This window comes from Neovison vison, chromosome 2 (genome assembly GCF_020171115.1).
Source record: "Neovison vison isolate M4711 chromosome 2, ASM_NN_V1, whole genome shotgun sequence".
In the NCBI taxonomy this organism is placed as follows: domain Eukaryota; kingdom Metazoa; phylum Chordata; class Mammalia; order Carnivora; family Mustelidae; genus Neogale; species Neogale vison.
The window spans coordinates 6138391-6162119 of NC_058092.1; the positions used below are offsets into that span (position 1 = coordinate 6138391).

The window sequence follows — 23729 nt, forward strand, 5'->3', positions numbered from 1 at the left end:
AGCCACCCAGGCACCCCACCTTGCACGCTTCTTAAACTACACAACCAGTTTTTTTTTCCGAGACACTGCGAAAATTGTATGCAGTTTCTCGGGGCTTTCTTGTTGTTGAAGTCCAACTTTCCTGTGTGCATTTCTGTCGTACTCACCTCAATAATCTGTCCTACTGAGTATGAGCCACCAGACTTCCTCACAATGACTGTGACCGTATCTTGTTTCATGACTATATGTCCTGATTTCTTTGAGATCACAATGTTTACTATGTATTGACAATAAGCCTTTCCATGTACAGATGATAAAAATCAATATTATCTAAAAGACAAACCTAACACTACAGTGACTGACACCTATATGCAGGAATGTGAAGCCTGTAATGATTACTTAAGAAAACTACTGGCACTAGTAAGAGAAGCGATGAAAGCAAGTCATGATGCACATTTCACAGGTACTCCAGCCTCAGTCAGGATTTTTTAACCAAGCCTTTATTAGAAATGACAAGTGATTCTTTCACACACCTTAATTCAATCCAAAGAATCTAAGTCTCAGAAAGATCACAGATTCAGGATGTCTGGGTGGCACAGTCGGTTCCGCACCCAACCCGATTTCGAATCAGGTCATGATCTCAGGCTTGTTAAGATCGAGCCCCACATCAGACTCAGCTCGGAGTCTGCAAGATTTTCTCTCTCTCTCTCAATCAAATAAAATAAAATAGAAAGATCCTATGTCCAAAAGTAGGAGATAAAACTACATTGAGTTGTTTGGTCTGGTATGGTCTGGTAGAATGAGCACTGGAGAAGCTGAAAGATCCCAATCAGAAATTAGGCCCTAGTATTTGCCAACTCTGTGCCTCACTTTCTTCACCTTAAAAAGGCAGGCGGGCAGGGACATGCCAGTCAGTTAAGTGTGGGACTCTTGATTTTGGCTCAGGTTATGATCTCAGGGTTGTGATATCGAGCCCCACATCAGGTTACACACTGGGCACGGACCTGCTTAAGATTCTCTCTCTCCCTCTCTCTCTGCGCCCCCTCCCTCCCAATTCCCTCTCTCCCCCTGCACAAAGATGGAATGGGACTCTAAAGCTCTATTAGAATGATTCATCAAACTTCAACTGAATAATTTTGTAAACCAAATGTAACAAATGTTACAAATTATCAATATTTTAGGTGCCAAATATCTAAAGGACTGGGAACACCAAAGTTGCACATCCAAGTAGAAAGATGATGGGGGGTCCCCTCACTGCTCCACAGCCACTTTTCAGGCATCCCACAACTCAACACCACACATATGACTTCTCTGACTGCCTCGTTTTTCTCTTTCATCCCATTTCTCCCTCCAAACTTGTTCTCACTCTTTCCCTCACTCTCTGCTTGAAAGTGACACCAAGGGCACTACTCAGAGCTAATAATTCTACCTAAGGACTAGAGAATTAAATTGCTGAACTCTCCTAAAGAGAAAATAGGAGACTCTCCTAAAAAGAGAAAGGATACCTTTCCACAAACCTTTGGTGACACTCAGAAACTTTACAATCTCTCTGCTATAGATCACCTAGGGGAAAACTATCCCCAGAAATTACTGGTGTTGCTTTTGAAAAGAAAACCAATAAAGTTATAAAACAAAAAATATGCACTTATTGTGGAAAATTTTAAAATGTGTCCACCTCTATTAGCTTAAAAAAAAAAATCACAACTACAACTCCATGGGGCTATTAAAACTAATCTTAATTTTAAAAAATTAAAACCAAACAAGTTTACTCCATAAGCCCTCTTTCAAAGCTAGGTTAACAATACTGTTTAACATGTTTAAAATGCTAGGTTTTTAGTTTTGTACAGATGGCTTTTAAAGGACCTTAGTAACAAGAGAATACTAAATAAAATGTCCATTAGAGTCAGTCGTGCTAAAAGATGACTTAAATTTTTCATGGTTCAAAGATACTAAAAGCCTTCATTTTAAAGTATACTTCAGGGGCGCCTGGGTGGCTCAGTGGGTTAAGCCTCTGCCATCAGCTCAGGTCATGATCTCAGGGTCCTGGGATCAAGCCCCGCATCAGGCTCTCTGCTCGGTGGGGAGCCTGTTTCCCCCTTTCTCTCTGCCTACCTCTCTGCCCACTTGTGATCTCTCTCTCTCTCTGCCAAATAAATCTTTAAAAAAATAAAAATTTAAAAAATGAACTATACTTCAGTGATCAAATATATTTTCAATGAATCAATCTACCAAATTAATAATTAGGCATATTAAAACTTCATCCTCTTTTGACAAGTCTGCTAGAAAACCCAGTATCATCAAGTCAGTGTGATTAAATAAGGAATCATTTCTCATTAAAAAAAATCTGGGAGGGGGGGCAGAGGGAGGAGATCCTGGGCATAAACAAAAAACCTTTCCTCCCTTTTACATGATGGAATTAATGCTAAAACACACAAGCTTATGAAATCACGTCCAATAGGTATATTAGTACTGTCAAACTCATAGCAAAAAGAAAACAAAAAAAAAAACAACATATTTCAACTGGACATTTAAAAACAAACAAGAATGGTCAATTAAGGGGTACTGGGGTGGCTCAGTGGGTTAAGCCTCCGCCTTCCACTCAGGTCATGATCTCAGAGTCCTGGGATCAAGCCCCACATCGGGCTCTCCGCTCAGCAGGGAGCCTGCTTCCCCCTCTCTCTGCCTGCCTCTCTGCCTACTTGTGATATCTCTCTCTGTGTCAAATAAATAAAACCTTAAAAAAAAAAAAGGTCAATTAAGCAATAATCAAGTTCGAAAGCAGCTGGATAATAATCTTGTGGCTCCTACAGACCATCACAATCAAGCCAACCTTGTGCCCTCCAGTCCCATCTCCTCATAATGACAAGATCCATATGTCAGCACCGTCTCGGCTCCTGCAACAGCAGTGAACGCATACGACAAGTTGGTCACCTTCAGAAGCTAACTACCAAAAGTGGATTAGAAACTCCTTTACTAGGGCACCTGGGTGGCTCAGTGGGCTAAGCCTCTGCCTTCGGCTCAGGTCATGATCTCAGGGTCCTGGGATCAAGTCCTGCATCGGGCTCGCTGCTCAGTGGGGAACCTGCTTCCTCCCTCTCTCTGCCTGCCTCTCTGCCTACTTGCGATCTCTCTCTGTCAAATAAATAAATAAAATCTTAAAAAAAAAAAAAGAAAGAAAGAAAGAAAGAAACTCCTTTACTAATCCTGATATGTAGAGCTAACCTTCTGAGTTCCAGTACGTAATTCGCAGACGCCTTCAATTTAAGCAGTTTTTAAGTAAAGTCCTTTTAACTAAACCTCTTCTGGTTCCAACTGATAAATTAAAGAACTACAGATCTACTTACTAGATTCTGAGTAAATTTTTACCTACTGTTTCTATTGCTCTGAAAACCAAAATAAATTTTCCATCTTTTTTTCAAATGAGTATTACAGAAATTAAAGGACATTAAAGTTAATTATAAGAGTACCCGAACACCTCATGTCAGTATGTAAGATATTATTTTAATCTTAAAAGAGAAGACATAAGAAGAGAAAGGGGGGTAAAATCTACATGATCAAGCCGTATCTCCCACTAAGAGCTTTAAAAAAGAAGTCTCTTTTTCCACATGCTCCTATTTGGCACAATCTGTATAAATTAATGTAGTATTCCGTAATCTGTTCTTAGTTAAATTTGTCTACCAAGAACCTGGAAATGGTTTACTTACCAAGAGAATATTAAACAAGTAAAATTAATCCTAGCACTATCAGTAAACCAAGCTTTTGCTTCTTTGTGTTTTAGTATTAGACGCTGAAATCAATTTTTTTTAAGGCAGACACTGAACTCTCCCTGGCCCCTTTATTTTAAAACTCAACTCCCAGTAGACCAAACTGAGGTTGTCTTAAGAAACTGAAATGAGTAAATGTTTTCTTTTTTATTTTAAGATTTTATTTATTTATTTGACAGATACACAGCAAGAGAGGGAACACAAGCAGGGGGAGTGGGAGAGGGAAAAGCAGACTCTCCGCGGAGCCAGGAGCCCAACCTGGGATTCCAGGATCATGACCTGAGCTGAAAGCAATGGCTTAATCAACTGAGCCACCCAGGCACTCCTACATGTTTTCATTTTTAAAGACACTATTATTTTTTTTTTTTAAGAAGTCCAGTGAAATGATCTTCCCTCTCAAAACAATTCTCTAATACACCCCTTACAAAAGAAGAAATACATATTTACAGATATGACCAAAACCAACCTACTGAGGATCTTCTCTAAGGTCAAGGCATCTACTGAAATCAACCACACTCAAAGTATAAGCTTTCTCTCCTTCCCCCTCTACCCTTACATATTCAATCACATTTGGTCTATAGAAATCTCACTGTTGCCATTTCTTTCTCATCCACTCCAACAAGTCTGGAGACTGTGATGTTGAAGAGATATCATTACTCATGGAAATTAAATTAGGTATTGAGGGGCAGGGAGTAAAGCAACTTGACCTCTCAGCTATTTTCTCCTCTGCTAAATGGGAATTAAGGTTCTACCTCAAAAGATTGTGCTAAGGAAGAAGTTTAAAGTATTTTAATGTTACAAAAAGGAATAATCATATTATCAGACTTATAAACTAAGGACTACATCTCTCTCTTCATAGTTCATCAAAGACCTACATATATGACTATTAAAAACAGATCTTACAGTTAATGAACTGTACCGTACTTGATGAATAAAGGAAATGTAATTAATTAAAAAGTAAGAACCTCAGACTGATTCCTCTATCTTTTCCCCTCTACCAAATACTAACAAACTTTTTCACTGATCATTCGGGTTGTCTTGGCATGGTGTGATCACAGTCTCATTGCCTTTATATTACCACTAGCACTAAATTAAGTTAAACAAACTCATTTTGCTAGTTTACTGGATCCTTTTAAAAAAAAGAGAGAGAGAGAGAGAGAGAGAGAACGTTACTGCAAGTTCCTTTGATCTCTGTTATCATCTACAGAAATATAATACTAAAGTGTGTGTGTATAAAATAAATCACTAGTAAGTCCAAGCATTGTCCTGTTAAACTAATAACATACATTAATCCACGAGGATAAGATTCTTTAAAAGAGTTTCATGGGCAAGAAATCTAATAATTTACTGGTACCGAGTAAATGTAATTGCCAATTTAAACTTAATTTCAAGAAAGCTACCTCAGTATTTATGATGCTGTGTGACCTAATCAGCCTTTAGGGAGGAGACGCCACTAACTCCATGTGTCACTAACACCCTACATTTTTAAGTTTGGATCTTAAGAGCACTGATTTGATCATCCCCGAGAAGAATTTGTTTAAGTACACATTTCCTGATTGAACAGTCTATCCACTACAGTTAGAAAGGCTTTCTGAAAAGTATTTTCTATTTGCTAAGTATGTGGCAATTAAAATATTTTTAGATCAAAGTCTCCATAGCAAATATTGTACTTCTTTACTTTGAAAGCTAAAATCATATTTTCAAGTATCAAACAACAAACTACTAATGGTTGTAGTGTATCCATAATTTAAAGGTTATTAAAAACAAATAAGATTGACTTCTTTTCATTGGTAGAGTACTGTTAGAATTTTTTTCAATTTTCAAAAACGTAACTGCTTCCCGGGTACCAGATGGAACTAAGTGACCTAAGACTGCTCTAGTCTACCTCCAGCACCCCAGGTGGCATAGTTTTTACACCAAATTAAAATTTTGACAAGTGAAATCGTACTAGATAAAGAAGTCAAAAAGTAAAAACACCAAAACTATGTGTGGTGTAGTGGAAAACATCGGAAGTTCCATTTGGACATGTTAAGTTTTAGATGCTTATGAAATATCCAAGTGGAAATGTGAAGTAGGTAGCTGAGTAGGTCTGAACTAGCAATAAAATTTTTAGTTATATTCATTTGTATCATTTTTTTAAGATTTTACTTATTCATTTTCCAGAGAGCAAGAAAGCGAGAGAAAGAGAGAGAGAGTGCACATAAGCAAGGGGAGCAACAAGCCAAGGGAGAAGCGGACTTCCTATTGAGCAGAAAGCCTGATGTAGGACTCAATCCCAGGACCCTGGGATCATGACCTGAGCCGAAGGCAGACGCTTAACCAACTGAGCCACCCAGGTGTCCAAATTTAGAGCAGTCCTAAGTTTTAAAGTACTAAGTCCTAGGGCACAGTGCAGAGATTTAACAATTTATCAGACGTCTAGTGCAATAGTGCCAGTTACTGTTCTATAGGCTGGAGATACATCAATGAACTACAGAGTTGAAAACTCTCTGCCCTTCGGGACTTTACATTCTAGTGGGAGAAACAAGACAATAAGCAATGAAAGTAAATGCATTATTATCATGTGACAAGATGACACTCTAGGGAAAAAACAGAGCAGGGTAAGGGGAATTGAAAGCAGAGACCAAGGGTCAACAAAGGCCTCCGTGAGACTTAAGAGTGAGGCCACACAGAAATCTGGGAAAATATATTTTAGGCACAGGAAAACAGGTAGTACAAAGGACTTAGTAATCTTCACCAGAGCGGTCTCCCTGGCATGATGGATAATGGACCTGCGAGAGAAGAGAACTGGAGACATTAAGTACAGAAAATTCTTGTTGAGATGTTTTGCTGCAAAGAGGAGCTGAGAAATAAGCAAAAGCTGGCAGGGGAAGTGGGGCCAAAAAGGGGAGATTGGGGGTTTTGTTTTAAGATAGGAGAAAAGAAGCACAGGACTCTGTTGTTGGGAATGATCCGGTAGAGCCTGAAACATGAATGACCTGAGAGGGCAGAGGGTGGCATCCTGGAAGCGGTGGGATGGGATGGACTAGCCCGGTCCTTGGAGAGCCTGGGAACAGCTGCTCTGTCTACACGCCACCAGGAAGGTGGAGTCTATGCTGCAAGGTAGGTCAGCGTAAGGTGGGCATCTACAAAAGTTCTCTTCTGACAGCACTGACTTTTCTCACTGAAATAGGAAGCCCAGCATGAAGAGGAGGGAAGTATAAAAGGAGAAAGTACGAGTCATCTAGGAACCTGGGTGAATGAACTAGGAAAATAAAGTATGATTGCCCGGCAACCTAAGAGCCTACTTGAATTTTATGAACCACCTGGGAATCAACACCAAAAAATTTCCCTAATCTGAGACATAAGGGCTAGCTGCCTTTCTACTAACAAGTTGAAACATTTGTTCATTTCATTAACAAATGAAAAATTCTTTAACACAAACTGCTTAAAATGGGAAATGTCTAACATATTTTGAGTGTACCAAATTATAACAATGCTCTGGGAACGTTGCAGTTTCTCCAATATGCTCAAAGAGACTACATATCCCATTTTCATACCATATTCATAACCACTTTATCATACCGTAAAGGAGTCATAGGCACCAAAAGATTTAATAGCCCTGGGCTGAAGCTAACTCCCCCGTCAGACCACTGTATACAAAGCTGGGTTTGAAGGCCTTCAGTCAATTCTATACTGTAATAGTAAAGTACATAGTTAATTTATTAACTTATTCTTACACATGGAAGTATAAATTTGCACATAAAAGATTATCTAAGATCACCAGGGAACTGCCATATAAAAATCTATTCCTAATTATATTGTGGTGATGGCTACACAACTCTGAATACACTAAAATCCAGTGATTTATACACTTTTTCAATAGGCAAATTGTCTGTTATTTTATTATAAAAATTTATTTTGGAATTTTATCTCAATAAACTTTTAAAAATTGTATTCCAAGGTTTGAATCCCGATAGAATCATTTTTATCATCAGGAAATAAAAAATTGATTTTCTTTTTTTTAGTTTCTCTGTTAAAATTTAATGGAAAATGGAGCAAATACAGTATGTTCTGACAGCTCATAAATATTAACTTTGTAGGAATCCAGAATTCTTTCAGAATGAAGGGCAGAGTCTGAGTTGGGGTTGTGGGTTGAGTTTGGTTTGGTTTTGTTTGTTTTTCTCCTTTTTAACTACTGAGAGTTTGTAGCTTCTAACAGTGGTGTTTTATCCCTTTGATCAAGACATACTCAAATCACATTAACTAAAATGAACACAAGCAATCTTTTGACTGGATAGCTCCAAAGAACACCTACATTCTAGACACTCACCAGTATCCAAACCAAAACAAAAGAATTAAAGTGTCCTAAGTACTATTTCAAGTACTGTCACATTTCTTAGAGTTATGATACTTCACGGAAATTTTATACTTCAAATATAACCAGCAGGCCAAAGAATTCATAAATTCTATTTTTCTCCCTGAGACAGGAAAGGTAAATTCAACAATTTCACCACAGATGTTTCAGTTCCCATATCAAAATGTGCAAAGTGGGAGTTACTCTCTCTACTTTGAAAAACAAAGACTAAAAATAAAGGTTATGCTCTTACTAAGGCAAAGGATTAGAAGACTGAACTGCCAGTAGAAGAATGGTCATGGAAGGAACAATGAATGGACAAAGAAGAAAAAACAGCCACCTCCAAAATGGACACTGTGAATGCAGGTAACTCAATTAACTTCTCTAGACTTGGCTCTCCCATTTCGTAACCTGAAAGGCCAGCATCTGCTCTGTCTCCTTCAAAAGGTAGCTGTGAAGACCAAGCCAGAGGTCAGGGAAGGCTATTCTGCAGGTGTAAAGCCTTCTGCAAACAGTAGCATAATCCCCACTTCACTACAGAAAAGCTCAGTTGCTGTGATAACCTCCTGATCACCTTTTACTCTGCATGTATGAAATTTACTGTGTATTAGTCTGCTCAAGGCTGCTATAACAGAATATCACAGTCTGGGTGGCTTTAACAGCAGCAATTTATTTCCCACAGTTCTGGAGGCCAGGCAGTCCAAAATCAAGGTTTGATCCTGTCCCATGCCCTGCCTTTTCACTGTGTCCTCAACGGGCCTAGGGAGGTGGGGCAGTGAGAGCTCTGGTCTCTTTCTCTCTTCTCATCACAGGGTGCCATCCTCGTGACTTCATCTGAACCTAATTACCTTCCAAAGGCCTTACCTCCAAATACCAAAACACTGGTGGTTAGAGCTTCAATATAAGAACTTTGGGAGACTACAATTCAGTCCACTGCACTCTCCTATATAGTTTTTTTAATGCCTGTCATCAGGCAGAAATTAAACCTTTGTATAAAAAATGAACAGGGGGCAGGGAAGATTTAAAGGCTAGCTTACTTTTAAACTGGCTTAATTGAGATTCATACAATATAAAATAAAATTTACAACAGATGAGGGAAGTCAGATGATAACAGGGCTAAGATTTATTCAGCATTTCCCTGTACAATGCACTGCCCTAGGAGCTTTCACTTTACCCTGACCGTAGCCATACAGAGTAGGAATGGTTTCTAAAAGAGGACTCTGAGCACACAGGGCTGAAAGAGGTGTGTGTCCTCAGGTCACATGGCAAGTCTCACAGGTGCTACAGGCTACCAAGCCGGTGCTCTAACTGTACCTCCTACACCGCTTCTCTTTTCCTTGAGACAAAAGAAAATCGCAGGGGGTTGTGGAGAGGAGATGAAAAAGATGAAACCATGTATGAGGTGTTCAGGTTCACTTTATATCTTCCTTACATGTGGCCAAAATTTTATAAGCAAATAGCTCAAAGGAAACTTGATCAGTCAAAGGATTCTAAAACTGTAAGTTAAAAACAAACCACATTGCTCATGGGGGTCAGTTCTTTCTTGCACTAAAGCTGAGAAAAATTTCTCCTCTTGGTCCTCATAAAGACAATGTGTTATGGTGAAGAGCAGCCTCGTAAACCTCTGGATGAACCATTCCCGACAGGGATGGGGTTCAGGAGGTCCATATACTACCCATAACTGTGTACTGTGCTTGGGGGGGGGGCAGGGGACGGACACTTGTTTTTGTTTGTTCGTTTGTTTTAAAGATTTTATTTATTTATTTGTTTGTTTGTTTGACAGACAGAGACACAAGTAGGCAGAGAGACAGGCAGAGAGAGGAAGGGAAGCAGGCTCCCCGCTGAGCAGAGAGCCCGATGCGGGGCTCGATCCCAGGACCTCAGGATCATGAACTGAGCGGAAGGCAGAGGCTTTAACCCACTGAGCCACCCAGGTGCCCCGGGGGTGTAACGTGTTTAAAGTGCATGTGTGTGCGTGTGCATATGGGACCCTTGGGTGGCTCAGACACTTAAGTGGCTGACTCTTGATTTCTGCTCAGGTAATAATCTCAGGGTCCTGAGACACTGCATGCCCGCACCCCTCCCCGCACACTCAGCAGGGAGTCAGTCTGAGGATTTTCTCTCTCTCCACCCCCCCCATATAAATAAATCTTTAAAAAATAAATAAACATTCCACTACTGAATATTTCCCCTTATCTATTCAATGTGAGAATTATGCTCTGTGTAAGGAGCATAGCCTATGAAAAAAGAGATTGCTTAGGCAGATGATCAAAGAATTAGGGGAAGATAAAAAGGGGAGGGGGGATGAAAACAAAGCGAAGAATATATAAACAAATAAAAGCTCTTTGGCCTGAGTTTCCTAATTATTAAAATATCCATACACCAAAGACAAAAGAATGAAATATCTAAAACCAAAACCAGAAAATTGTTCAAAAGGTTCAAACTAGATAAACATTTTTTAAAGATTTTTTTATATATTTATCTGACAGAGAAATCACAAGTAGGCAGAGAGGCAGGTGGGAGGGTGGGCAGGGTCCCCGCCAAGCAGAGCGCCTAATGCGGGGCTCTATCCCAGGACCCGGAGATCATGACCTGAGCTGAAGGCAGAGGCTTAACCCACCCAGGCACCCCCAAATAAACATTTTTCTATTAAGTTTTATCCAATAAATAAATGTGTGTCTTTCTTACCACCCCTCACATATTTAAAATCCCTAGGCAAATTCAAACTATTTCGTTTTACATTTAATTTATGCATTACTAACCAAATAAACAATACTATGTATGCCCCCCCCGCACAAAAAAAGTAAGATTCAGTAATTGAGGTCCTTCCAAAAGAACATTTATTAAATCTCTGTAAGAGAAAAAAAACCTTTGTATTGTGGAGTAGATCAGAGTATTGAAGGGGTTTTTTGGTTGTTGTCGTGTTTGTTGGTAATACCAAAAAATACAGAAAGTTCTCTATGTTATATATGTGTAAGACATCAATTCAATATATTAGCACTTTTAAAACATTTAAAAAGATAAAAGGTAAGTAAAACAAAAACATTTTTTAAAAATAATCAAGAGCCATTCTCCAATCTCGCTCCTAAAAGACCGTATTTTTTTAAAATCTGGTTATTTATCTGCTTCTGTATGTAAGCACTCTGGTTGTTTGTGCAACGCATGAGCTGGCCCAAATAAGAAATCCTGAAAGCAAGGCAAAAGGAAGTAAGTAATTTCAACTGGCATTTACGAAAGGCATGCAAGTGAAGTCACTACTGCCGCTGAGGTTCAAAACCAGCAGAGACTTGAATATACCACTGTTTCCAACCAGCTATTTTTAAATTATTAGTAGATAATCTGGTGAGCTTGCAGTAAATACAGCTGTGAACACAGCAGTACACGCCATCTGGAGGCTTTTGACTTAAGCAATCTTTCAAACGCACAGTATATTCACTCTATTTTGTTCCTTTGAAGCTCTACAGTCGCCTATAAACTGACCCTTTTTTAAAACCACAACTACAAAAGCTCATTCACTTGATGGAAAACAAGACAGGCGAAACAGACCTAACTGTTCATCTTTAGAACCAAGTGATTATTTCAAATCTTCGCTGGCATAAATACTTGAATTTTGTAAAGAATTTCCCATACTTAACCTATCATATTCTTTAAAAGCTCTTCACAGGTAACTTCTCGCTAATCTTCTGAAATCAAAATGTTTTCTACTTTCTAAAGTGATTCACATCCATTACTCCATTTTATCCCAAAATCTGAATACAACTGTCATATTAATCATCATAAAATCCTACCTACAGGGGGCACCTGGGTGGCTCAGCGGATTAAGCCTCTGCCTTCAGCTCAGGTCCTGATCCCAGAGTCCGAGCCCCGCATCAGGCTCTCTGCTCTGCTCAGCAGGGAGCTTGCTTCCTCCTCTCTCTGCCTGCCTCTCTGCCTACTTGTGATCTCTGTCTGTCAAATAATTAAATAAAATCTTAAAAAAAAAAAAAAAATCCTACCTACAGAACGTCATTACCATTAACCTCTTAAAACACTGACCAGTTACTGCTATTAACCTGCACCCTCTTCTAGCCACCCTCCAGTACTTCCTTCTCTCCCTGCCAAACTCCTCAACATTTTCTTTTTTTTTTTTTAAGATTTTATTTTATTTATTTGAGAGAGAGAGACAGTGAGAGAGAGAATGAGCGAGGAGAAGGTCAGAGAGCGAAGCAGACTCCCCATGGAGCTGGGAGCCTGATGTGGGACTCGATCCCGGGACTCCAGGATCACGCCCTGAGCCGGAGGCAGTCGTTCAACCAACTGCGCCACCCAGGCGTCCCCTCAACATTTTCTCAGCAACCACAAACTAGCTTCTACTCGTCACTGGCCTTCCTCCTCCCTCCTGGGATGTTCTGCTTGCACCAAACTCTCAGGGTGCCTCCACTGGCTCCTGAGGAAAGAATAGGTACTTTTTCAAGTTCTTCTGTTTCCTCCTTTGCCAGCATTCTGGCTTTTCTTCTCCAATAAGTATACATACATGCATTGCCTCAGCACTAACCTTCTACATGAGATTCAGTGCCCTCTGGTTAGCATAAACACATCTTGGAGCCATGTGGGCCACAGCTATGGGGGGAAAAGACCAGAGGAGGCCCTTTTACAAAGGTCACCTCTTGGAGGATAAGAGTTGGTCAAACCAAGAATAGGTGGTCAGGGTTTGGCTTGGACTCCTGGCCTCCTCATTCACCAGCTGTGAGGCCTTGGTCAAACTGCTTAAGGGCTCCAAATCTCCCCTTCCTTATGTATACCTAAGGGGTATTTAAACCTGCAAAGATTAAATAATGCATGCAAAGATAGAATACTAAGGAAATGAAGTTATCCATAATCCATCTTTAGATTAGCATTTATTAATGTTTGGTCTGTTACTTTCTAACCTTTCTCCTTAGCCTCTGCCTGAACATGCAGGTGTGGACAGAGTTTGGAATCACCATGCATAAGCAGTTTGGCTTCTACGTGTTTTTCTACTGGGCTTTACATTACAAGTTTTTATACCATGTTGATTCTTAATGGCTACATTGTATTTCCTTTTATGGATGGGCAGGAGTCAACACTCCCCTTCTACTGTTTGGCACTTAAACTGACAAATCACAATCTTTAAATTCTTTACTGTTCCATTTTCCTTTTCTTTCTTTCCCAGAAAAAGTCTCTTTGGCCTTCTCTCTTTTACCTGTGAGCTAATACATCATCTAGTTATGTGAGATACATTTTATCAAGGAAGAAAAGAAAGGTGGCTTTAAAGAGTGATGTTAAACTTCCAGTATTAAGCTTCTAAAAACCACTGGCATGCCTAGAAGTTCTATCATTGCACAGATTATCAGTCAGGCTCCTTTTAATTTGTATTGTCTTCCTCTACCGGAATGTAAGTGCTCTAAGGACAGGGACTTCACCCTTTTGTGTATTTTAGCAATTTAAACAGTTCCTAGAACAGAATTAGTGCTCACTATATTAAATATTAGCTGTTAGTATATGCCAGGCACATTCCTAAGAATTCTGCACAGCCCCCTGAGGTAGACTGATCATTTTCCTCATGGTTACAAAGAGGCTAAGCAATGTATTATAAATAGGTCTCACAGTGAGTATGCCGTGAAGCTAGGAAGAGAACTCAGGAAGCCTAGCTATTAACCACCAAGCTGTACTTAATAAATTGATTAATTATAGCAGCAGAGCTCCATATATAGCATTAAACACTGAGTATGATTATGCTTTTTCTAATTAAATGTCAACATTATTGGATTTTCTTCATTACAAATATGTATCAGCTATATCAAGGATTAAACAGATTCTGGAGGGCAAGTCTATGACCCTAATCACCATTAATATTCAGATTCAAAAAATATGGTCTCAATAAAAAAAAAAACTTATGAATGAACTTTTGAAATAAACTGTTCAGATCTAGGATATTTCCCTTTATTTTCCCTAAGATTCAGCAGTTGCCATTGCTAATCTAAATGTTTTGATTTCTTTTAATTAGATAAAACACTTTCTAGATAGGCTATACTGAAATTATATTTTCTAGAAAATGCTGCACTTTCTTTCCTCATTCCAGGTTATCTTGAGAAGGACCCATTTCTCCAAAGAGTTAAAAAATACTTCAATCTACGCCAACCTGCCTTGCCCTATCCCAGCATCCCCCAACAGCATAGCTCCTTAGTCTTCTATCAGTAACTGGGGCTTCAAAAAAGGCTCTCAATATAAACAGATTTCCATCCATTTTGTTTATGGCTTTTACTCTTTTTTTTAAGAAATGTAGAGGACAATCTTAGAAGCCTCTGGCAGTGACTATCTCCTCAAGACAGAGGCAGATAATAAGGAAACCAGACTACAGAGAAAAATGTTCCATTCACACCGCAATCTATTTTACGACCCCAAAAGCCTGGCTTTGTCACAGACCTATATTCAAATACTCAAAGCTACTCAATCTGAAATACCTGCCAATAACTTGGAGCCAAAAGCCCATTTTAAAATTTAAAGGTGGCCACATAAGTCCCTGAACAGACATTTCTCTAAAACCTTCCATTAATCATCCAGTCCTTGGCCAAACTGCTGTTAGTCAATGTCTCTCTCGGTCCCTTTCATTACAGTGTAACAAGAGGCAAGAGACAGGGAGAAACAGTTTAGCCATGTTCTCTGCATTGAGCTCAACATTTACTTCTGTTTTAAAAAACTAATCCTAGAATAGCAAATAAAAACCAGGTTTGTTTGGGAGTTTTTTAATACTGGCTTCCATGTCATTATAAAATGGATGGTTCCATTGGCTAATCAGACTACACAATAGCAAGCAAACCCTCTGACCTTAGAAAAGCATAGTAAATGTAATGCCTACCAGTAAATTACATGGTTTACCAATTTCCTCAAAACCAAAAATAAATCTCTAACAAGTCAACTATTTCATGAGTAAACAAAAGCTTGTCTTGTTCTATCATTTGCTTAAAAGCAAGCATAGTGCCAGTGGGAGAGGGATTAAGAAGCACAGCCAGACAAGTCCATAAAACCTCCAGTGTAAGATAAAACCACCCTGCAGGGGCAGCCAATGCATTCTAACCTAACAGCTGTACACAGTTGCACTAATTAAAATGAAAAGCTAGTCTGCATAACACACAGGCAATTCACTGAACCTTACAGACAGGGTGACCGGGTTCACTATCCACTCTTCACAGGCAAAGTAAACAATAAATCGGCACATAGCTGAAGGTTCCTGAATTTGGAATATATAGACATTTAAACATTTCCGAAATAATCACAACCATGCGGACTGAAACACATCCTATAGGAACACTGGCTATAAAAAAACCATACACACACAAAGGAAGTGGTACAGCTACATTACGTCAGCTCTCGCCTCAATTCATAAATGCAAAACCACAAAAACAAGACAAAAATTTAAATGGCCTTTTTCTGGAACCTTTCTTACAGTGAATGAATGTAGGTTAAGTCTTTAAATAAGTCACTGAACAACAGCACATTGATGCATCGCTTTCAACAGCCAGGGGCAGGAAAAGTGTAACCTTAGTCAATTCTATCACGCAACCAGATCAAATAACATTTCAAGCGCCGCCTGCCAAGCGCCAGGGCCTGCCAGAGTACAATGAGCACTCAAGTGCTTGGGAGCGAAAACCACCTTTCACTGGTCCCAGAGATCTTTATAAAATAGTTTAAACACTACTAAATTACAGAGTTGGAAAAAACAAATACAAGCTCTAGCTGCTCCCACAGTATTGTGAAGTTGCTGTTAAGCCTCTAAAATGTCTGCCTTGTGTTATTTTACTAGGCAATGTAAATATTCAGAACGGCAAATGCCCTTAAAGCTCAAATCTAACACATGCATAAAAATGTAGAGCTGGTTGTGCATCTGGAAATAATTGCCCACAGATCAACGGGCTAACAGAGGATATTGTTCCCATCTGTAAGGTTTCAAATCATGTGTACTTTACATGTGGACTTCCTAGCCAAAAAGAAGGAAAGGAGGAGGAAGAAAACCTCAAAACATTAACTTTGGCAGAGAATATTCAGGACTTAATCAACTCTGTTCTCAACTTTCACTCAGTGTCTCAATCTTAAACCACACAGACACAATTTCAAAGGGAAAAATTAATCTCTGTTGACCCCTATGTTCATTCACATGACATTTTTTTTTTTTAATTTCCGTATGGCTGAGAGGAGGCCTCCAGCCAAACAATGCCTCAAGGACAGCAGCGGCACATGTGACCCAGGAAAGCCTAAAAACTGAGTAAAACAAAATAACCCATTAAACAAGTCTCAGCAAACAGAAAGTGGTCAGGCAGGTCTCCCCAGAGCTTCAAGTAAAGCCAAGTAAACAAGGGGAAGGGGGCGGGGGAGCCAGCATCTCAAACCAAAACAATTTTAACAATTTAAATTTAAAGCCATCTTTTTCAAGACAATCTCTGCATTTTGGCTAGTCTAGCAAAACAACAGTTTTTTGGTCCCAGAAACAAATTATATTTGTCACTTAAGTAGCCAATATTATTTATAATCAAGTTCATCAAATTCATTGTATTTTTAAACTTAAATTTACTCCACAGTAAGCAATTAAGTTTCTAATCAGTGACTACTGCATTACTGTGCTCATCTTCAATAACGCTTTCCTTTCAGAAAAGACAAAAACATACATATACACATACATACACATACACCTTTTTCAAATAGTGTTTTCTCTGCCCTGAAGGGTGTTTCTCAATTGGTTTATTTAATTGGGATTTCTAGAGTTTGGGCGATTTAAAAAAAGAAACAACAACAACAACAAACTAGTAAACCAACAAAAATGCAATGGGACACAGTAAATAGCAATCCCTGATTCCTGGAAAGCCATCATCATTCTTAACACCGTGTGGTTCATCTTTGCAGGGTCAACTACAACACTCTCACCCACCTCCGAGAAACCCTGTGCCCACACTTGTCCAACTTCCTGGCCCGCGAACCCGCTCCCCCTTGCAGCACAAGGCTCTTGGCCACTTGCCTGCGGCCGGTCGCGGCAGGAGCTGAGCCCGCAGGCCTTGTCCTCCTCCGGCGCAGGGGCCCCGCAAACTCGGGCCCGCGGGCAGGGGCGGGGCGGGAAAGGGCTCAGGGCGTGAAATGCACTTGCTAAACAAAAGGAGGCCCAGGCGGCCGCAGGGCAGGGTGGCTTGGGCTCCGGTCCCTGAGCTCTGTGGCTCCGGGAGGTGGCGGCGCAGGGCCCCGCCCGCGGCTGGGAGATGCGGCCGCTGCTCCGGCTCGCGCTCCTTCAGCCCGGGTGTCCGGGCCAACACTGCCACATGCCTCTGACCCAGACTCCCGTAGAGAAAGAGCAGCCACCCCACGGAGGCGGCGGCGGCAGCCAGAAAAACCCGGGCTGGAGCCGGGACTGCTCCACGCACACCCTTGCCTGCCGCCACCACGGCGGGGGCGCGCACGCGCGCGCGCCACTGCAATTTTATCTCCTTCCTAGCTCTGCCAGCCTCCGCTCTCCCCAAGTCTCCCTCCCCTCCCGACAGCCGAACTGGGAGGCTGCGTGATTGATGGCAGCTCTTAATAGCGTGGTCAGCTAGAAAATGCATCTGCAAGCAAGATATTAAAGAGGCAGCTCAACCCTGTGAGTGATCAGCAGTTCACACATCCTCAAGCTGCCTCTGCTTCTGCCAGGAATATTAATGCCAACCACCTCTGACGTCTAACAAATGCAGATGAAATAACCAACAATCATAGGCATGCACATTTTTGTTTCAAAGAAACACAGAGAAAGAAGCATTGTTTGGTGTCAACATTTCTGACCCCAATTTTCCTTACAGTTTTTAGGAATTCTCTGTAAGTCATTTGTTTAAAAGTATCTATCCGATCCTTTTCCCCAAGAAAGTAAAGGTCCCGCTGCTACATAAGGCATATCTTAAATTAGACTTTATGAGGGGCGCCTGGGTGGCTCAGTGGGTTAAAGCCTCTGCCTTTGGCTCAGGTCATGATCCCAGGGTGCTGGGATCGAGTCCCACATCGGGCTCTCCACTCAGCGTGGAGCCTGCTTCCTCCTCTCTCTGTCTCTGCCTCTTTGCCTACTTGTAATCGCTGTCTGTCAAATAAATAAAATCTTTTAAAAAAAATCATTGAAATCCACCTAATAAGGAAGCACAATAAATGCATAATTTTTTGTCATTTGGTATTAAATAAACACATACCCTCATTAATTCCACTGTTACGTGAATCTAAATAGAATTACCTACTGTTAATCTCAAATTAGTTTCTTCCCGGGACGCCTGGGTGGCTCAGTTGGTTAAGCGGCTGCCTTCGGCTCAGGTCATGCATGATCCCAGCGTTCTGGGATTGAGTCCCACTTCGGGCTCCTTGCTCGGCAGGGAGCCTGCTTCTGCCTCTGCCTCTGCCTGCCTCTCTGTCTGCCTGTGCTCACTCGCTCTCTCTCCCTCTATCCCTGACAAATAAATAAATAAAATCTTTAAAAAAAAAAAAATTAGTTTCTTCCCCACCCCCAATCTGATAAACACATACCCACCTGCTAAAATTTAATAACATTAAACAACCCTTACACCATGTATTCCCAAGTAGTAAAGGTCAAGATCATTTGTCCCAATTAAATAAGACAGTCCATAGCAAATTTTTTAAAAACACATTCCTAAAGCATATGAATTCAATGTATTAAACTCACTCTGTGTCAACCCAAATTTGAAAGTTACAAACTCAAAATTTAAATGATCTCTTTTGGAATCTTTAACAGTACACCCTCTGCCTTCCAGCAAAGTTTCATGGAAACTTCTAAAATAGCTTTATAAATGTTATTGGATCTTCCAAAGTCCAAAAAAGTTGCAAAATTATTAGGTACCTCCCTCACCAAAAGTCAGTCAGAGATTTATATAAAATGATAAGCCCAAAGTCTCTCAAAGGGGGCCAGAGGGGGGAGCAAAGAGTAAAACCCAAGGGTCTTACCCTGCTGGCACAGATAACCAAATGATATGCCCATTTAAACATTATTCTGCTGATTTCTCTTAAAGAAAAATCAAGTTATTCTATAGGAGATAGAAATATCTATCTAAAACCACTAACAGCACAGGTACTGAGAGCAAGAGCTGATGAAGCATAATGCCTTTGCCACCCTGAAAGGTGCCTATGGTCAACACAAATCAGAGGTGGTCTAGCACGCCAGTGTAGCTCTGCTATAAGCTCCATGAAACACCATTCCTCACGAGACCACCCTGAGAGGACCCGCAGCTTCAAAATATGCTTCATAACCCAGTGGCTCTGAGATCACTCCATACAGGTCAGAGATGAAATCGACCCTAAAGCCTAGCTACAAAAGCCACTCCTGGGGGCACCTGGGTGGCTCCGTGGGTTAAAGCCTCTGCGTTGGGCTCAGGTCATGATTCCAGGGTCCTGGGATGAGCCCCGCATTGTGCTCTCCGCTCAACAGGAAGCCTGGTACCCCTCCTCTCTCTCTGCCTGCCTCTGATGTCCGTCAAGTAAATAAATAAAATCTTTAAAAAAAAAAAAAAAAAAAGCCACTCCCATACTCAGACACACTCCCAGTTTTCCAACCAGCTCTATGTAGATAAATGGCAGAGCCTCGAAAGGGTTTTAGTTATTTAGGTGTTTTTTGTTTTGTTTTGTTTTGTTTTGTTTTTGTAGGCCCTTTTAAAATCCCTGGTATAGAGGCACCTGGGTGGCTCAATGGGTTATTAGGCCTCTGCCTTGGGCTCAGGTCATGATCTGGGGGTCCTGGGATTGAGCTCCCCATCAGCTCTCTGCTTAGCAGGGAGCCTGCTTCCCCACCCCCGCCTCCTCCCTACTGGTGACCTCTGTCAAATAAATAAATAAAATCTTTAAAAAAAAAAAAAAATCCCTGGTTTACACTGAGTGGTAAAGGGCCACACTGACCTATTCCGAATTCTCGCTCTACCTAGTCTGTCAGGGATTCTAAATGTCTGACAGAGCTTTATGATACATTCTTCAGTCCTAGTCTTGCATCCTCTCCAGTCCCCCACCTTCCACGTATGCCCATCTTTCAAATTCCAAGGTATCAGGATTTCTACCACAGGTCATCATTGCTTCTTCCCACTGGCACAGGAAACTCCCCCTGCTCCCCCTACCCCGCCCCCCACCCCACACGCAGTTTAAAGCCTACTCCACCTTCAAAATCTCAGGTCAAATATCACTTCTGTCCGAGACCCTTCCCTTGAGGCCCCGCTCTAGGTCAGTCTCCCAGAGATCTGTGTTCCTTTCCTTAAGAGCACTTCTCTCAGTTTGTAATTCACTGGTGTTAATTTTCTGATTAATGTCTATAGACCCCCTCTAGACAGCGAATTCCATTAGAGAAAGTTCTGTATGTTTGCTCATTTTCAAATACTGGGTGTCACACATACAGATTCATGGAATGAATAAGTGAACAGAGAACAACAACCCTGTTTTACTCATTTTGCATATTCTCTGCACAGTTTTCAGCACAAAGCCTGTCTTCAGTAAGTAGCATCTACGTAATAAATAGCATTTATTTTATTAACCTTTAAAAGTCTATTTAAAAAGGAAGGTTTTTATCCCTGCTTTATAGAAAGATAAATAATTGTGCCCAGGGTAATTCATTAAAAACACTGAGACTTGGGGAGTCTGGGTGGCTCAGTGGGTTAAGTCTCTGCCTTGGGCTCAGGTTGTGGTCTCGGGGTCCCGGGACAGAGGCTGGCATCTGGTTCTCTGCTAGGCAGGGAGCCTAAGCTTTCCCCCACCTCTCTCCGCCTGCCTCTGCCTACTTGCGATTCTGTCAAAGAAATTTAAAAAAAAAAAAAAAATCTTTAAAAAAAAACAAAAACCACTGAGACTCTAACCAGGTCTTATTGGCAAGGTTCACTTTTTTTTTTTTTAAGAGTTAATGAGGAACAGAAGCCATCATTAATTTATTCAAACCCCAATTCTTCCTACTTACCTGGTACTTAAGCAAGAGGCAAAGAGCAGTGGATAAACTGGATAGACCACTAAAGCCTGTCCACCGACAGCAATACAAACAGGATAGAAAAGTCTGAAAGCACATGGTGCACCGGTTGTCTTCAGCACTTCTCTGGATGCAAGTTTCCTACCAAATTCTGCAGGGGAGGAAGATAATCCTGAACTTTTTCCTTTTTTTTTTTTTCCTCTAAAAGTTGACCTGAGCACTTGCAGTGGTGACAGACCCTTCTAAAACCACCCTCCCCCAACTCTTCAAGAATTCATTTTAAACCCTATTAACCTGAGCTCTCATCTGTAGATGAGAAATGGGAACAACAATTTCTCACAAGTTTTGCATTTGAGCACGTGAAAATATAAAAGAATGTGTAAGATGTGAATTAAAAATATTAGCTATACCCCACCCACCTCCAAATTAATCCTCACTGTTATTTCCAGGATTCTACACAGCCCTTCTTGGCCCTCCTTGGTTCCCACAGGATTTCACCCTGGCCTATCTCTGCTTCCTTTTGTCCTGAGTTCCATTCCACAGAAATTCCAGGTCCAGGTTTTAGAACACCCTCCATTTATCAAAACAACACTGTCAAGTTGAGTACCATTAACAGATCACCAGAGGAGACAACAGAAGTGGTTAGAAGCAAAGCGCTCCATATTCTACAGGCCTCAGCATGAAGCCAAGCGGGCTGACATCTGACTTTACCCTAACAGTTATAATTAAATACAAAGTCTAGTTAAACTAACATTAAAGCTATGATCAGGAATAGTACACACAGGAAATGTAAAGTATAACCTTAGCCGCAGCTGAACAGGATCCAGGCTATTCCTGACCCTTAACCTCCATCAATGACCTGCATTTACTCTCTGTGCCACTATGTTTCTGTCACAGTAAGGAAGACTCTTGGCCACAAATTCTAAAGACAGTGGCTTTGGACTACTTCCCAAAGACCACCAAAGAGGGACAGAGCTGCTTTTTCTTTTCTTTTTTTTTTTTAACTGGAAGTTTAAAGGTAACATTCATCTAACAATAACTAGTTAGGTCTGTCTAGATTCCATCAAGTAGAGACAATCAACATGCTTTTCTACAGCATTATCTAAATCATTCAGATCAAGTAACCTTGCTCACCACGCCCCAGTACCAAAATGTGAAAAGAAAAAAAATACACACACACACACACACACACACACACCAAAGTTAACCAAGCAAACAGTGACAGACTCGAGGGCTGTGTAAGTACTGGTTAGCTGTGTTTGCAGAGTGTCCTAGGACAGGCAGCTTTGTATTAGTGTGCAAAATATAGTTACCCTTTTAAGCAAACTTTCTCCTTCTTTGCATTTACCAACACAAAATGGAACCACATAATAAAACCTTTGGGGTTTTCAAAATTTAAAAAAAGAGAAACAAAAATCCATAGTTCTCTTTGAAGCTCTTTTGAATTTTTTAAAATCATTAGAATTTTTTAAAATTTTTTAAATTATTATCAGAAAATCCAAATAATTCCATTCAATGAGTTTAAGTATAGCTAGCTTTCCAGGCTCCCTTTTAGTACATATGTATATAAACATTTCCAAATACTTAAGAACATATATATTCATTTGGGGGTTCATTCTATTTATTTTTATTTCATGAAAACATAATCTACCATTCATGCTACATGCTTCTCTCACATTACAGCAGATCATGAACATCTGATTCCTTTTTATAGTGGCACAGCTTCCACACTGTGGGAGGACCATGATAATCGAGTCCCGAACTGCTACAACAAACATCTACGTGCATCTTCATGCATATATATAAGTACTTCCTACTTCTATACTGAAGGAATCTACATTTCAAAAAATACTCACTTTTTACTCAGAGACACTGAACCAACCTGCCCTCCAAAAACCTGGACCAAATTACCCTCTCCCAACAGCAGGCCACTTCCACACCGGCATTCTGGTAGTTTGAGTCTGACATTATGCACTCTCCTGGATCTCCTATCTTTCTCTAACCATTCTCTAGTCCTTTCAATCACTTCTCCTAAATATGACTCCTCCTAATTGTAGGCAGTTAATGTCTAGCCTCTTCTTTTTTTTTTTTTTTAAAGATTTTATTTATTTATTTGACAGAGATCACAAGTAGGCAGAGAGGCCGGCAGAGAGAGGGGAAAGGCAGGCTCCCTGCCCAGCAGAAAGCCCGATGCGGGCTCAATCCCAGGACCCTGAGCATGACCTGAGCCAAAGGCAGAGGCTTAACCCACTGAGCCACCCAGGCGTCCCTGTCTAGACTCTTCTTAATCACCCTCTAACATCCCTCGTGAATGAGATGGACTCTCAAGTTACTTTTATGTCACTAATTGAAAAATTTTATTTTTCCAGCCCTGAGCTTGCTTCTTAGCAACAGATGCACATTTTCCAATGCCCTCTGGGCTCTACCGCAATGGTATTCCACACACGTTCAAATCACACTAAAACAAATCAAAATGTTCTTTCCCACAAATCCTGGTTTCCCCAACACAGTCCCAGGTGCTCTTACTGCCCTGGTTAAATATTAATTAAATATTAAAAGCCCTGGTTCCTTTCTTTTTAAAAGGAAATTATGATTTATATTCTGAAATGTATGTGAAATCAGAATTAGCACATTGAACATAAAATACTTCTCAGTTTTTAGCACTACTGATGAAATCCTACTCTAGTAATAGGTAACTATCGGG

The 23729-nt window shown here is 40.5% G+C and overlaps 1 protein-coding gene across 4 annotated transcripts in view; it reads right to left on the reverse strand.

Annotated features, from left to right (window-relative positions):
- RERE (arginine-glutamic acid dipeptide repeats) overlaps positions 1 to 23729 on the reverse strand; it is a 428379-nt gene that overhangs the window by 294654 nt on the left and 109996 nt on the right. Inside the window, exon 1 of one of the 4 annotated variants that reach the window (XM_044237093.1) lies at positions 17000 to 17075. The exons of the other annotated variants lie outside the window; for them this stretch is intronic. The gene's annotated coding sequence lies outside the window, so the exon portion shown is untranslated. Of the gene's footprint in view, positions 1 to 16999; positions 17076 to 23729 lie in introns of those variants that run through there. 4 annotated transcript variants of the gene reach the window in all.